This window comes from Protomyctophum bolini (genome assembly GCF_963924005.1).
Source record: "Protomyctophum bolini genome assembly, chromosome: 13".
Lineage (NCBI taxonomy): Eukaryota > Metazoa > Chordata > Actinopteri > Myctophiformes > Myctophidae > Protomyctophum > Protomyctophum bolini.
The window spans coordinates 23516351-23531785 of record NC_137874.1 but is presented as its reverse complement, the minus strand read 5'-3'; the positions used below and the strand labels follow the sequence as shown (position 1 = coordinate 23531785).

Genomic DNA, 15435 nt, shown 5'->3' with positions numbered 1-15435 from the left:
GTACTTGCTAGGACAACAAGCCGTTCCTCATTTAAGATCTGTAACGTGATCAATCAATTCTTGTGGGGGAAACTTGGTCTCAGAGTGAAATCCAGAGTCTCATCGCATCAACATGTGAATAACTAAAATGGCCTCTGGAGTCTGGACATTTAATAGAGAATTAAAGGTGAGGCTTTGGGGACAGTGGGGAACTCTCCGAAATTTGGGGTTTAGCTACCCTTGTAGTTGCCCAAGTCAAACACAAGTTCAAGCACTTTCAACACATTTCTGACATGGTTTGGTTTTATTTTACAATAAAGCTAGAGGCGGGATCAAGGCATACACAGTCCTGCCTTGATCCCGCCTCTAGCTGCCGCTGATTGGCCAGGCCGTTTGGTAGCCGGAGCCTCGAGTCTGCCTGAGAGTTCCCAGATGGGAGCAGCAGATGTACTCTCTGCTGCCCCATCTGGCGGAGTCAGGTTAACCAAATTCACCCTAAAGGCCAAAATATTGTACAGCTCTTTTCTGAATGAATCTTACACCACTTAAACCCCAACATCCATCCATATTGTGGTGAAAGCTTTTGCCAAAAATAGCAGATCATCAAGCATGCAACGTGTTGCAAAACGTTGTGAGCTTGTCGATCTGCTATTTTCTGTGAAAGCTTTCTCTACAATAACAGAAAAGAGTCGAGGCCATCATACTTGCGGTGTGATGTCCTTAAGCAAATGCGCAACCCCCGGGCCTACAAAACCAAGAGCACGCCAACCCAACTTCTAGACCCATCAGTGAACAGGGTGATAGCCCAGAGTAGAGTTAAAGGGGAGATGTCAGTCAGTAAAAACAGAGATGTGTCAGGGTGACCGCCGGTGAGTTGCTACTCACCGAGTCGTGAGTGACGTACGGTTTTAGTTTTCTAACTTTAGAAAACTACACCACGGTGAGTTGCCTTTCACCTAAAACTGGAGTATGAATGGGCCTTCATTGTTCCATCATTTTCTCTCTCTCCTTGTCTAAATTAGAGCAGCCAGTTGGCTGTGTAGACATAATGTCTGGCTGCCACAAACACACAGCGCTGCTATGCTGCCTTTGCATAACAAATTATAAAGGGTCTGTGGGAAGGCATGCATGACCCCTGAGCGCGCGCGCACACACACACACACACACACACACACCTTCTGCTAGGGACATAAGCTGAGGTCATATCCTGTTGCGGTGGGCCTATGTGTTGAGTGAGTCAAATTAACTCAGCATCACCTGTGTGCTCCGTTACCACATCTCTCAGAGAAACAGTGCAACTCTTACACTGAACTGTAAACATATAAACACAACAACACACACACACACTAACTAAAAGAACGCATATGAGCCGTCCGATAGCATTCCAAAGTGCTCACTGAGAATTCTACGTTAGTTTCTACTGTACCACATGGGCTCTAATGCCTGAGAGTGAGTCCCCGGTTTGATTCCTGGCTGGCTGGACCATTTGCTACTTGTCAGTTGCACATGCAAAGCTGTCATTCTCTTGTATTATACCGTACTTGTATTATTTCTTTATTTCCCACCACGGAGTAACCTCACGGCATCCAGCATATAGCTATCCACCTCTGCGGAAAGTCTGGTAAGGCCGGCAGTGTCGGTAGGCCAATCAGAGGCAGGCGGGGCGTTACCATGTCTATGCTCGGACGTAGAATAGATTTACGCGTTCAAGCACAGGCATATCTACGGGTATCTCTTATTATATCTGTTAATATCTCAATATATATCTTAATATATCTGTTACTATAGTCTGTGCAGATAGTTTCATGAAAATGGCTAGAGAATTGCCAATCCATGAACATTGACAGCCGACGCAGGTTAATAACTCAGTTCATCTCGCCTATACTGACAAGGTGGATAATAACCGAATTCATGAAAAGACGACAATATGTATGATACCACATTGGTAGAGGAATTCATGCATATTTTCTCAATCTATATTTAATAATACTTTTTAATATCTGCTACCTTTGAAGTTGTACATTTCCATGCATGGATCCATCCATCCATCCATGCATATTGTCGTGATCTAATTATCAACGATCAGTCAGCAGCAATTATTGCAATACAAATTCTAGTTCATATTGCCCACCCCAACACACAAAAACACAGCTGATGACTGAGAAGGCATTTGGTCACAGCCTCTGACAGATTGTGATGTGATCAATCATTATAAAAACCTGTGTACTTCCTTCCTAAGCAGCTGTGTCAGGTTTCAAAATGCAGAAAAACGAGTGCATGAATGCAACAGTATCAACAACACTCGTCTAAGCTGTTTTTCCATTTCTGTAGAAAATCTAAAAATTGTTCATTTCTCATTTGACATTCTTCAGCATAATATTGGAAACACTGAAGTGAAGGTTCAAGTTCAGGACATTTGGGGATTCTGAACATTTGCTTCTCTACAAAGTGACTTGAAGCCAAGTCCATTTGTACGGAAAACTCCCATCCCCTCAGTACAGGCTGCTTCCTTCTGGCCTTCGCCTAAAGGTTACAGGGGCCAAAAGTAACAGGTATAAATTCTCCTTCGTGCCTGTGTCTATCCAGACTTTAAATGCTGATAGGGGGAGGAGGTAACTTTGTCGCTGTTATGAAACAACCCCATTGCTACACTGATACCTTGAACTGCCATCCTGTTTTTATTTTCTATGTGTACCTTGTTCTTCTTTTTACTGTATTTTATGTGTCTGCCTGTTATGCTTTGCTGTACACCAAATCGCCCTTCGGGGACAAACAAATAAATGAACCTGAACCAGAACCGGAACCTGACTTAATAACACAATATTTTACCCATTTGTTTTTCATCTGTGACCCTGAGTGTCACATAAACAGATTTCGAGTTACAGCCCACCAGCTGAGAAAAAATATTTTACAATACATGAATAAACAAAAGGAAAGAATAGTCCTAAGAAATAAGAAGAATGTTAGAATAATTTCAGATAAAACAAAGCATTGCTTTTTGTAGCTAACTTCGAAAGCCAATGTTAGCCAATTAGGATGGAATATGAAATATCAGACAGATCCGTCTTGAACACATGACTATAGAGATACTGTGTAAAGATTTGCGGGATTCTTGGACAGAATTTGGAGGAGTAATATAAAAAAATGTGTTTTACAAAAGTCGGCCTCCTGGTGGCGCTATAACTGGACAATTTGGGGCAGAGGTTCATCGTTGGCATCCAGGGAGTGTGTGACTGTGTGTGCAGAATTTGGCATCGACCGGGTTAACGGTGCCGGAGATTAGCTGTACACAGACGGACGGACGCACGCACACACACACGGACGGACGGATGGAGTGCTTCCCAAAATTGGAGACAAACCGCCAATAGGACAAGTGCCGAAATAACAGAAATAGCATAATTAACAGACCTGCAATTTAGGGCTGTTTACCAAAGAATCACAAGGCATCCTTGGGAGATCTCTTCAGGACACAGGCCTGTGTGCATGCCGTGCGTGCACGTGTACGACTACGTGCGTGTGTGTGTGTGTGTGTGTGTGTGTGTGTGTGTGTGTGTGTGTGTGTGTGTGTGTGTGTGTGTGTGTGTGTGTGTGTGTGTGTGTGTGTGTGTGTGTGTGTGTGTGACATTACTGTCTACTGGAGGGATAAATCAATAGAATAAGCTGTGCAATGTAACAAGATGAAAGTTGCTTGCTATGGTTAATTTCTTCAAGATGTATTTTTCACTATTAGGTGATTAGGTTAGCAACTTTCACTCTGGCATCTTTATTAGGATGGCCACTCATGGAGGTATTTTGGAGTGTCGCATACAGTACATTATTGCTAAATGAAATCTAGACAGCTTACAGTGTTCATTCAATCAATTATTTTAGATAAATAACATATGCACACCAAACTTCAAACATGAAAGCTGTGTGTGATTTGAAGCAACATTAGAAGTAAATTTAACAAATTTACGCAATGGATGTAGATGATGGGCAAATGAAAACTCCCATTTAAAAAAAAAAAAAAAAACTTTTGTATCATATAAGGATTAGGAAAAACACAGGCTGTATGTAGGTTGAAACAATAGTTCTACAAACCATCAGAATTGAAAAGTGAAACTGTCTTTAAATTTTTAATTTACAAATAATCTGAACATCAATTTAGTTTGTCTTTAAGTAGTATTTTCAGTCGAGTTGATGACACTATGGAATAATCTCACCATCAGATTTGGCCTATACAGTCCCAAAGGTATATTATTGTTGTGGTTATTGGTTACCTCTGTTACCTCTGTTACCTCTCTAACTTACTAAAGCTTAACTTTTGTAAAAATCTGGAGGCTCTTCAAATATCAAACACGGACTAAAGAAAAACAGCTGCTCCGACTCTTAACTCTGCATAAATCTGGCTTACTGCATTTCCCAGCATCATATGTGGCCAGGACTTAAGTGGTTAAGTCACAGGGAATAAGAGGAGAGAGAGAGAAGAGTGGATTCCGTACAAATGTGGCTACAGGCTGGAAAAGGAAGGAAAGCATCACCAGATCAGACAATGCTGTTAAACTGTTTACTCCACCTTCACTTAATAATATTTTTGCCACGACAGTAATATGCAATGTGGCCCTCTGGAGTGAGTGTGGAAATATAGTGGCCCTCTCCATCGTCAATGTTGCCCACCCCTGATATAGATCACCATCTTATGCAGGTGAATTTGGTGGATGTCTATCACTGTGTCGTGTCGTGTAGGTCAAAATATAATTTTGAGTGGTGCAGCCACTTCAAGGAACAGCAATGTCCCTATGTCCATCCCTATGTCTGTAGGTCCCTATGTTTAGGGGCAAGAGTGGCGCTGTTGTGATAGAAACAGTGTTGCACAGTTGCCTGCTAATTACAATGTGGAGCGTGCATGAGAGAGAGAGAGAGAGAGAGAGAGAGAGAGAGAGAGTGTGTTGTCTGCTAATTCCCCCACAGTAACTCTGTCATTTCTCGACCGTTTCGAACACGGGGCGGCTCGCCGGAACCGGGCCGGCACCCTGGACGTGTTCCTGTGGGTCTGGAAGTTCCAGGGACCCACCGGGGACCCCCACACAGAGTTGCACCACTCAGTTCACACGGTTATCCTGCATTTAGAACCTCAGAGACAGAAAATTGCCCTGTTGCTAAAAACTGAAAATAAAATCACAAAACGTAGACAGATATTATTGGTATGTAATAACGAGTTCATATAAATACTACATTCTATTATTTTTTATACGCGTATTTTGTACATAGCCATTAGCCAGTCAATGTAATAGCATCGTGTAAGCGCATTTATATTATGCTAGTTTTAAACGGTGCGTTGTGGAATCACAAAATCTAGAAAAGGAAGGTTGACTGAGGAGAAAACTCAACATAAAGAAGTCCAGGTGACACGAGTCACGCGATACAGGTATATTGACAGACAGTCTGACAGTTCATACAGGACAGATCAAACTAGAAAGGTATGCTCAGTGCAAATCTCCCTCCCTCTCTCTCTCAGATTGTAAAACATAGTCTCATAGTGTTTTGATGGTCGGTGTATGGTCTACAGTACACAGTTACCCACCAGGAAGTGCCAATAGATTGTATTGAGTGAATGATCCATTTAATCGTCTGGTCCGTTATTCACCTTTTTCATATGGTCTTTACGTTTGTGTGTGCATAAGTTCCTCTTTCTCTTGCTGTGTTGCCAGTTTTGCAAGATAAACAAGTGACCAGGTCTATGAAAACAACCACAAATGAAAATAGCTGATCTACAAGCTCACAGCGACACATTGTGAGGTTGTACATCTGTTATTTAAAAACACATTGAGAACAAATCGAAATATTTTGAATATATTTTTAACATTTTAATAAAGGCACAAAATATGTTCAGATGGAACTAATCTGGGGTTCCTTGATGTGAAGAAACGTGGAAGCAAGCCCAAATAAGCAACTACTGTACACTTTAGAGTCAAGCCCCAAAAAAACAGCAACCAGCAACTACCAAGCAAAAAAACAAGTCAAAGGTTGCTTATAATAAGCAGACATGGCAACTCGGCCTGAAGGAAGCAAAGCAAAGCACACACACAAGGAGCCAGTACCTTGGCGGGGAAAAACGTGGATAGTGGCCTACTTGAGTCCACTGGTTGCATCATTGGTTGCATAACCTTACAAGTCACATCTTTATATTCCCTCCCATGAACACCACCCGTGTGGTCGCTCAGCCAAGCTTGGCAGAATGCACTTTAACTGTGCAAGTGCACAACATGCATGCACATGTGTCGTAGGTGCGTTCAGGACCGGTAGTTAAACAAATAGCAATACAGTCTTGCATCACTACACTCAACACATGGCATTGTTTTGGGCTTGTGGGTGTGTATGAAAAGGAGTGTCTGCAACCAGAGTGACAAGCTGTATGAAGAAGACAAATCTTTGGACAGTGACCATTAGCATCATGTTCATCACTAGGCCAAACAACATTACAATACAACGTTATAACATAAAGACCAATTCATAGCCCAAACAAAGCATCACAGAAGACCTCTGCTTAAGTTCAACTGTCCATGCAAAGCTCAATGTTTCTCATAACATGTTATGTTACATGCATTCACAACGTACTGTACTGCATGGCTCAGGAGTAAAGTGTCACCATCATGCTCTATCGCAGTGAAAATCTGTGTCAGCTGTTGGCAAATGTTATGAGGTTTTGTTTGTGTGATTTTATTTTGCAATTTCTGAGAACAAGGTACGTACTAGCAGTCTTGATCAACTCCACCAGTTAGGACAAAAGTACTTGCACAAGCACAATATTGATGTGATTAAGAGATGAGCTGGAAAATTACATTATACGTTATCAATGCAACTTGAGGAGTGGGAAATGGGTAATGCAGTGTGGAGCCTTCTGGCTTGAGGTGGATGGACCGGAGGATTGCTATAGTAGATCTCTCATCCCATATGCCAGATGGACACTTTGTGCCCGATTGGCTCCACTCCACAGCCTTGCAGACACATGGCATGAGTCATTAGTAATGACTCATTACTTTGTTGTTGTTGTTGACCAATTTGAAATAATCAAAAGATCTCTTGGCAGCATGCACGTGTTTGTGCGTGTGTGTGTGTGTGTGTGCGTGCATGCATGCATGCGTGTGTGCGTTTGTGTGTGTATGGGTGTGTATGATTGTGTGTGAGAGGAGGGCAGTGTGCAATGGGCAGGTATGGTAAGCCATCACAATTAACATAAAATTAAAAATAGCTACGAATACATTATTCCAAAATGTATTTTTCCGTGAAATAAAAAAAATGAATTAAAGAAAATCTTTGTAATCTTTGAATACGTTTTATAATAAATGTACCCAAATTACTTTTTCCTGCCAGCCAGCCTACCTGGTGATTTCTGCATATTTGCAACTCTACAGTCCGGTCCACCTAGGTGATTGGGAACCTCTGGACTGGTTCAAATCAGGCAGTGTGATATCTTAAGTTATGAGTCATGAAAGAGTTGCTTTAAAATGATTAAAATGACTGGTGAGAGGGCTTGGGCAATATATCGATATTACCGTTTACCGCAATTTTTGAAATCAATATCGGTAATATCGCGGGGTATACAAATAATACCGAATACCGTCATAATACTAATATCGTAATTTTACCGTCATGTAAATATGGACGTTTTAATAAACGTCTACATTACTGTATGTGTGTGTCTGTGTGATGAATTTACGAGTATTTCATTTTAAACAACTATAATTTGCCTAATAACTTAGTGTCCATGCATTGACTGGCACTGACGCTGAATTACGGAGACGAGGCGACAGCAGCATTGTCGGACCGCCTTCCCTTCGCCCAGGAAAGCAAACAAAACATGGCGCCGGTGAGAGTAACAAGTCCTAGCAAGTTAGTTCGTAAAAAAACCTGGAAATACTGTAGTTTGGCAGCATTTCGGGTTCCAGCCAAATGAAAAAGGCCGATAATCGATAATACCGATAATCGCGATATTATTCACGGCATCAATACCGATATCAAAAAATCAATATCGCCCAAGCCTATTGTACAAGTTTTCTAATGCTATAAATAGATAATAAATCTTAAATGTCAGGCTTTGGGGGTGCGTCATCTGATATAGAATGGGGGTGCATGGTCTACTGCTCTAGGCACTAGGATGAAAGAAACGAGGAGGAGTGTGCTTTCAATTTGGCAGCATCAGTCAGACTCAGTTCGGTTAGGGTAGGTCTGTGATTTGAATTGCCAGTGCACTCACGGATATCTGTGGTTACAATGCCCATACTGATTAGCACAGTTTGCAACTAGGAAAATTGGAGTGAGAGTGCTAAATAGAATGCAGTAATAGTCTTGACCTTTGGTGATTAGCATAATAGCCAAAGTTGTAATCTCAATGAATACAGGATATTATTAATTTAATAATTAAATTGTGCACTACTATCTAACGTCATTATTAATTTAATAATTAAATTGTGCACTACTATCTAACGTCATTATTAATTTAATAATTAAATTGTGCACTACTATCTAACGTCATTATTAATTTAATAATTAAATTGTGCACTACTATCTAACGTCAGCTTGGCTGTGTTCACTTACCGAATAGTGGAACATTGATGCCCTCAGTTGACTAAGAAATGATTTTGAAAACACAGGACATGATGTTAAAGATCCAAAGTGCCTAGGGACTCTAGTCTGCACAACAGAGTTCCTAGGCTTGAGCCAGGCTTGCACTTGACTGCAGTCAGGGACAGCCCTAATGTCCGTCTATGTTCTGCACTGCTACACTTAGGGAAAATATTTGAGATCATGATTGAGATTGCTAGTGAAATGTCGGTGCTGAGACAGATCAGGTACAGATACAGTAAGTGACTGGTACACAACTATTTATGGTATTCTTCCAAGTGGTTAAACATCCATGTCCAACATGTTTTGTGTTATCTGTCACAGGAAGTGTATTTTGAATCCAAACAGACTTGATGACATGTGCAAGGTTTTTTTAAAGGACAATGTCAGCACCTGGCAAAGAACAGTGTCACATGTGCAAAACAATGACCTGAATTTAATAAACATCTTATAACATCATATGTAATGGTCACTGGTGTTTTCTTGTTTCTAAGTGTATACTGCAGGTTGTGAGCTCATGCATTTAACTCTTGTCTTTGTCAAATGTTAAGTGCCAATCTCAGGACTAGTAGGTGCTACATGTGCCACCCTCTTGACCTGTCTGCCAACCACAGGAATGCCTGCTTTAGTGGCAGGTGTGGTTGAGAATGTGGTGGTGGCTCAATTCATATGTGAAGCATAGGCTTTGTTCTGAACAATATATATATGTATATATACACTAGCAAACATTTCTTGTTAACACACAGACAGTACACCCCACTTTAATAAACAAATAAATTGTTGTGAAACCAGAATAGAATCTCTAGACAAATAATAATGAATGTTAGACTAAACCAGTGATTTTGCCCAGACTGAGCAAATACTAAGCATTAATATGTAATTATGTATCTTTCCTAATATAACAATTTCATGCCAACAATGCACATTTTTGCCCATAGTTATGTCATGTAGAAGTGTCTTTGCAGATAAATGTGGCAAGGCAAGTACCCCTGTGGAAAGAAATTCAGTGGAATTAACCACACAGATTCAAAAGGCTGTTTCAGAGAATACCGGAGAACTTGACAGTTTACCATCTCGCGTGGAGAGCACTCGCCACGAATTTAAAAAAAAGTGAAGACATGTCGCCGGAACTGTGGAGACATGGCCGGCGAGATGTCCACACTTTTCGTGGCGAGTCGGAAAACCGGTGAGTTCTCCGGATACCATTTCAAAGGACTTTCTGAAATAGCATTAGTGAACTGTAGAAATTCTGAAATGAATGAACATGCTCTGCAAAAAAAAATATATATATATCTCAGGGAAAGTCCCATTTCTGCACCACTGTATTCTAGCTCAGCTTTTGAAAAACAAAACCTTAATTTGGGACACAATTAAATGACCAGCAGCTGCCTGAATAAAAACTTAGAAAGAATGAAACCATAAAACCAAATCCTTGAGTACACACACACACACACACACACACACAGACACACACACACACACACACACACACACACACACACACACACACACACACACACACACACACACACACACACACACACACACACACACACACACACACACACACAAAAACAAAACCTCAACCTAGATTTCATGTGCCAACACCCACGTAATCTCGTCTCCGCATTGGTTCATAGGAACTGGGGCCACGCCTCCAGCTATGCACGATTGGCTAGGCCAGTCTGTCAATCGACGAGCCTCGCTCCATAACAAACATGGCCCGTTTCAATGTAGGTTGAGACGGACGGAAGATAAACAATCTGAAGGCCCGTGTCCGTGGCCTACATATTTTTTTCACTGATAATACCACAATCCACGGCCCAATAACAAACATCAAGGTGGCGATCAATCACTACCAGCAATAATAAAGCACTAATAGCCACGTGAGAAATGGGGACATAGTGTTCAATATTGACGATCAGTGCATGTTCTCATAAACAAACTACTAGTACTAGCTGCAGGCAGCACATGCTCATAATAATACAAACTTGGAAATCAAACTAAACCAAACGTTAAGATATTTGCAACGACCTTGTTATCGACAACAGTATGGATATATAGCATTTATTGTCTACTTAGTTTCCACATGTCTGCGACGATCACCATGTTATGAAGGTTCTTATGAAGGGGGGGCGTGTACCAAATGAACCCATTGCACTCTCTCTCTCTCTCTCTCTCTCTCTGTTCCCTGTTCCCACCATGACCCAATAAAAAGCTTCATCTAAATTGCACTATTTCATCATAATAATCACTTCAATGTTTGCATAATTCACACACTCAACAACACCAGGGATTGCGGGTTTTTTTGGACGAAGAATAACAACAACATGGAGCCTGCATTGTGTTGTGTTATTACACAAGACGATGTAGTGAGTTCTTATGTAAGCTTCCAAAAGCCCCCGGTCTGATTATTCCCTTTTGGGCCAAACAAACCTAAACCAACCGAGACAGGACTTTTCTTTTTGACAGGGCTTGTTGTGTTGGTGAACCAGATCAACAACGCTACTATAGCAACGTTATAAACGAGGCTCATCGTCCTAAAAACAGCCGTGGTGTTTTGTTTTGCGGCGGGCCCCCAGACTGGGGTGTTTGAATGCGGAACTGGTCCGTGCCTTTCCTCCAGGCTCAAGCCAGCCTGCCAGGCAGGCACTATAGGCACCAGGCACTTCTCACACAGTATGGCCTCCAGAACAGTCCATCCAGAATCGTCGGCTGTCCCCCGCCCCCCTTTAAACACACACACAGACACACACACACACACACACACAAGACACACACACGCCAAAAGAACCAACCCCCAACCCCCCACCCCCCGTCCATCCCAGCTCCAACAACACAACAACCCAAACATCCGCTGCAAAAGTTGTCGGTGTCCAAACGAGCACGACCACCCCTACTCACTTTCACCGTCGGCCCACACTGTCGCTGGGTTGTCACATAGGCTCCTTATGTTGTGGAGAATAGAGACATTCAATGGAGTCCACGCTGCAGCTGAGCTTTCCTTTCCTTTCCTCGGGTTTGTTTTGTTTTTCTTCTTCCTGACGGGTTCCTGGAAAGCGCGTGACTGCTGGCCCCCCCGCTCACGTGACCCACCCTCGGCCAATGGCGACGCTCAGAGAGATATCTGTGTTTTTATCACTCTCTCTTTCTATTTCTCTCTCTTTATCTCTCTCTCATTTCACTGCCATTGAATTTGTTGTTAAATAAATTGTTGCTACCTTTCAGTGACATTTCGCTTTCGGTTGCGACTTGTAGCTTTGTTTTCAAAGACCATCGGCTTTCTGTCATTTGTAACAAAAACATTGAGGGTGTGTGTAGGCTACATGGTTGTCCACAATCTCCACATGGAGGGCAATGTCTGCCCCAAACAAACAAACAAACACAATTAGATAGATAGATAGATAGATAGATAGATAGATAGATAGATAGATAGATAGATAGATAGATAGATAGATAGATAGATAGATAGATAGATAGATAGATAGATAGATAGATAGATAGATAGATAGATAGACAGACATTTAGTAAATTGTGGGGTTTTATTTATTTGGTTATTATTAATACTTATTGGTTGCACAATGGACGCGTTTGCCCAAAGCACTTACAACCTTACCTTTAAGAACCTTTCAACCAAAGTTATTCAGAACCATTTCATAGTCACAACTGTGTATAGAGTATAGTACTTTAAATACTTTGTCTAGAAGGATTACAGTACACAAAAAATGTCCTTGCAGTCATTTCCATTGGGGTCATATCCAATTCATCAACATTCTGCAAGAATGTTTTGAACAAATAGGCTATGACCTATAGTCTGTTTTATTTTGTATTTCATTACATCCAGAATTATGTTTTCATTAACTTTTGGTATGTGTTACATAATGCAGTCTCTGCAAAACATATGGCATTTGTCAGTATAAGTGACAAATAATGCCTCTTGAAACTCTGATCATATTATTCATAATTGAAAACTGATAAATGACAATTAGCATGAAAAGAAAATGTTTTTTAAGAAAATAAAATAGTTTACACAGTGGTTCTATGGCAGTGATTCTCAGGACTGTACCCAAGTTCCCTCAGCCCTATGTTCCATCAACCAAGTGTAATACTTGTAATAGTATAATAAGTGTAGTAGTGTAATAAGTAATAGTTTGTAATAGTGTAATAAGTCTAATTGTGTAAAGTGTAATAGGTGCAATAGGTGTAATAGGTGCAATATGTGTAATAGTGTAATAAGTCGAATAGTGTAATATTTAAATAGTTTAAGGTTACAGTTAAAAAGAGATAAAAAATAGTTTAAAGAGAAATGTATTTATATAATCAGGGACCCAGGGACACATCAGGGGCCCTGCCAGGGACCCCTCGGTGCCACAGGCATATACAGTTGCTCCAATCCACACCAAACTTGGTGATAACAGTGTTATTGTTATTCAGGGATATACCATCTACCATCACAGTAGCCACAGCAGGGCCTCAGGGGCCCCACGTTTTGAAAAACTGTACATCATTTTTGAGGGGCGCTAGCCCCTCCTATATAAAGGTTTAATGTTTGTTTTTAGTTCAATGATTGCTTTAAACGCCACTGACAATGAAGTGTCCCTTCATTTAATTACCTCATATTGTCTCTTTATTGTTAATGGTATTTAATGTTTGTGTTGGCACCGTTTGTTTTACATCACATCACCTAATCAACATGAGTTATATTTTATCATTTTTACTACTTATGTTTTATTGTATTCTATTTTTGCCCTGTGAAGCACTTTGCGCTACATTTATGTATGAAAGGTGCTATACAAATAAAGTTTATTATTATTATTATTATTATATGTGTATATGTGTGATACACATACATACATACACACACACATTATATATCCCCCGCCGAAAGAGAAATGACAGAGTTACCGTGTGGGGGTCCTTGCAACATCCAGACCCCAGGAACGCGGCCAGGGGGCCGGCATGGTTCCTGCGAGCCACCCCACGTCCGAAACTACAGCTTTCCGTGCTCGGATGGACAGACACAGGGACAGACAAAGGCGCACACATATAGCTAGCTACGTAATGAGTGGAGTCACCGCTAAAAAAAAAGAAAGAAAATCTTAATCTGGGGACCCCCCCAAATTAATATGGCAGAGAGAGAGAGAGAGTTGATCACGACTCCACATATCACTAAAGTTGCCTTTATATGCATAAACATGAGGGAAGATAGTGCTGAGGGAACATATAGGCATTGTGACAGGCATGACCCCTGATTCTCAACCGTTTTTGTTTGATAGGCATTAGACCACAGACCCCCATACATTTTAAATCACTGGACCCCACAATCGACCCCATGTTTTGTATATATTGTGCACATTATATTGCAAGACAAGGTGAAGCATGACTGATATCACATTATACCGTATAGACAGGGATGACCCTGCCGCCCGCCACACCCAGGTACGGCCGTCCATTAGTAGGGCAGGAGTAGATAGTAACATGTAATAGCAAAGCTTTATTTATCTCTTATTACAGTGCAAATTGCAATACTGCCACCATTTGGTGGCCAGTTATACTGGTGTGATGTGTGCTACTGTTGGCTGACACTGCGCCTTGCATGGGAAACTGGGGAATGCCCTGCAGATCGATTCCATTGGCTGTTAGTGCGTTATAGACGGCTCACCAGCAGTGACCAAGTGAACAAAACATCACAGGACTCAGAGGTAGTCTCTGACTCAAGATGCAAACATTCACCCTTCTGACAGAGCACAGAGGGTGGCTATGCAAATACATGCATTTAAATAAGTAAGTAGAAGTTCGTCTGCAGTTCACGCAGGGTGGGTGCGTTAACAAGGGTGCATGGTGCAGAGTTGGTCGGATAAGCGCGTTTTTAGCGGATTTCAAGGCAAAACACCACCAACATAGCCACAGCAAAGAAGGCCATCCTTACCTGATTGTGTGCTCTAGAACAGGTGTTCTCATCTCAACGTTGATGTAAACTCTAATTTCCATCTTCCAGCGATTGAGTTGAAAAAAAGATAAAAAAATAAAATCTGGGAGTGGGGACCCCACAAAATAATTTGGGTGTGGCGTCCGGGCCTAAACCAAATATTTTTTTGGGCAGCTCAGTATTAGTGTAGGCTACAACACTTTTAGGCGTTCTTCTCAAAACACCCCGTTCAATATGTTAATGGTACCATAGTGTGATTTATGTCGACACTCCCGCATCACATCATCACTTACACTACAGTATATGGATGGCATACTTCGGTCCTTGAGCTGTCAACAAAGATAGACTCTCCAAACGGCAGTGGCTCAGGGGCCTTTCCCTGTCCGATTTGACTGTGTGTCTGTCAACAGAGAAACGGGACAGGAAAGAAACTCTGAAATATTCCTGTCTTTGCATATATACCTGTCGGGAGGGTGCCGATTAGAACAACATATATGTAATTGTGAATGGGGTGAATATCGTTTACAGCAACATATCATATGGCTACAATAATACATACAGTTGGAATGTAGAGTACATATCCGTTTCCGTCTCCAAATACCATAGTCCAGACCTCATCCAATGCATTGCTGATGAAGATTTGATGACGAACATTTTTAAATGACGACAATAACAGAGATTATTTCAGGGGGTCCGAAGGCTTTGAGGCAATATAGATTAAATCATTGTCATCTCCCTTGACAGTAAAACCTTACTGTGAGCAGACCAGAAACTTTGGGTGTGATTCATTTATGCTGATCTTAACCTTCAGAAGGACATAACTAATATATTCAAGACTGCTTTATATCATCTAGGAATGCATCTAAATTTAGATGCTTCCCGTCAACGGTCAGATTAAAAAAAGCTGGCTCATGCTTTTATTT

General features: G+C 41.3%; 2 protein-coding genes across 2 annotated transcripts in view; one reads left to right on the top strand and one right to left on the bottom strand.

The window, feature by feature from the left end:
• Nucleotides 1-11625, bottom strand: part of crebrf (creb3 regulatory factor) — a 30136-nt gene extending 18511 nt beyond the window's left edge. The window contains exon 1 of the mRNA XM_080780878.1: nucleotides 11488-11625. The gene's annotated coding sequence lies outside the window, so the exon portion shown is untranslated. The remainder of the gene's footprint in view (nucleotides 1-11487) is intronic.
• Nucleotides 1-15435, top strand: part of cyb5d2 (cytochrome b5 domain containing 2) — a 592339-nt gene that overhangs the window by 34777 nt on the left and 542127 nt on the right. The window lies entirely within an intron of this gene.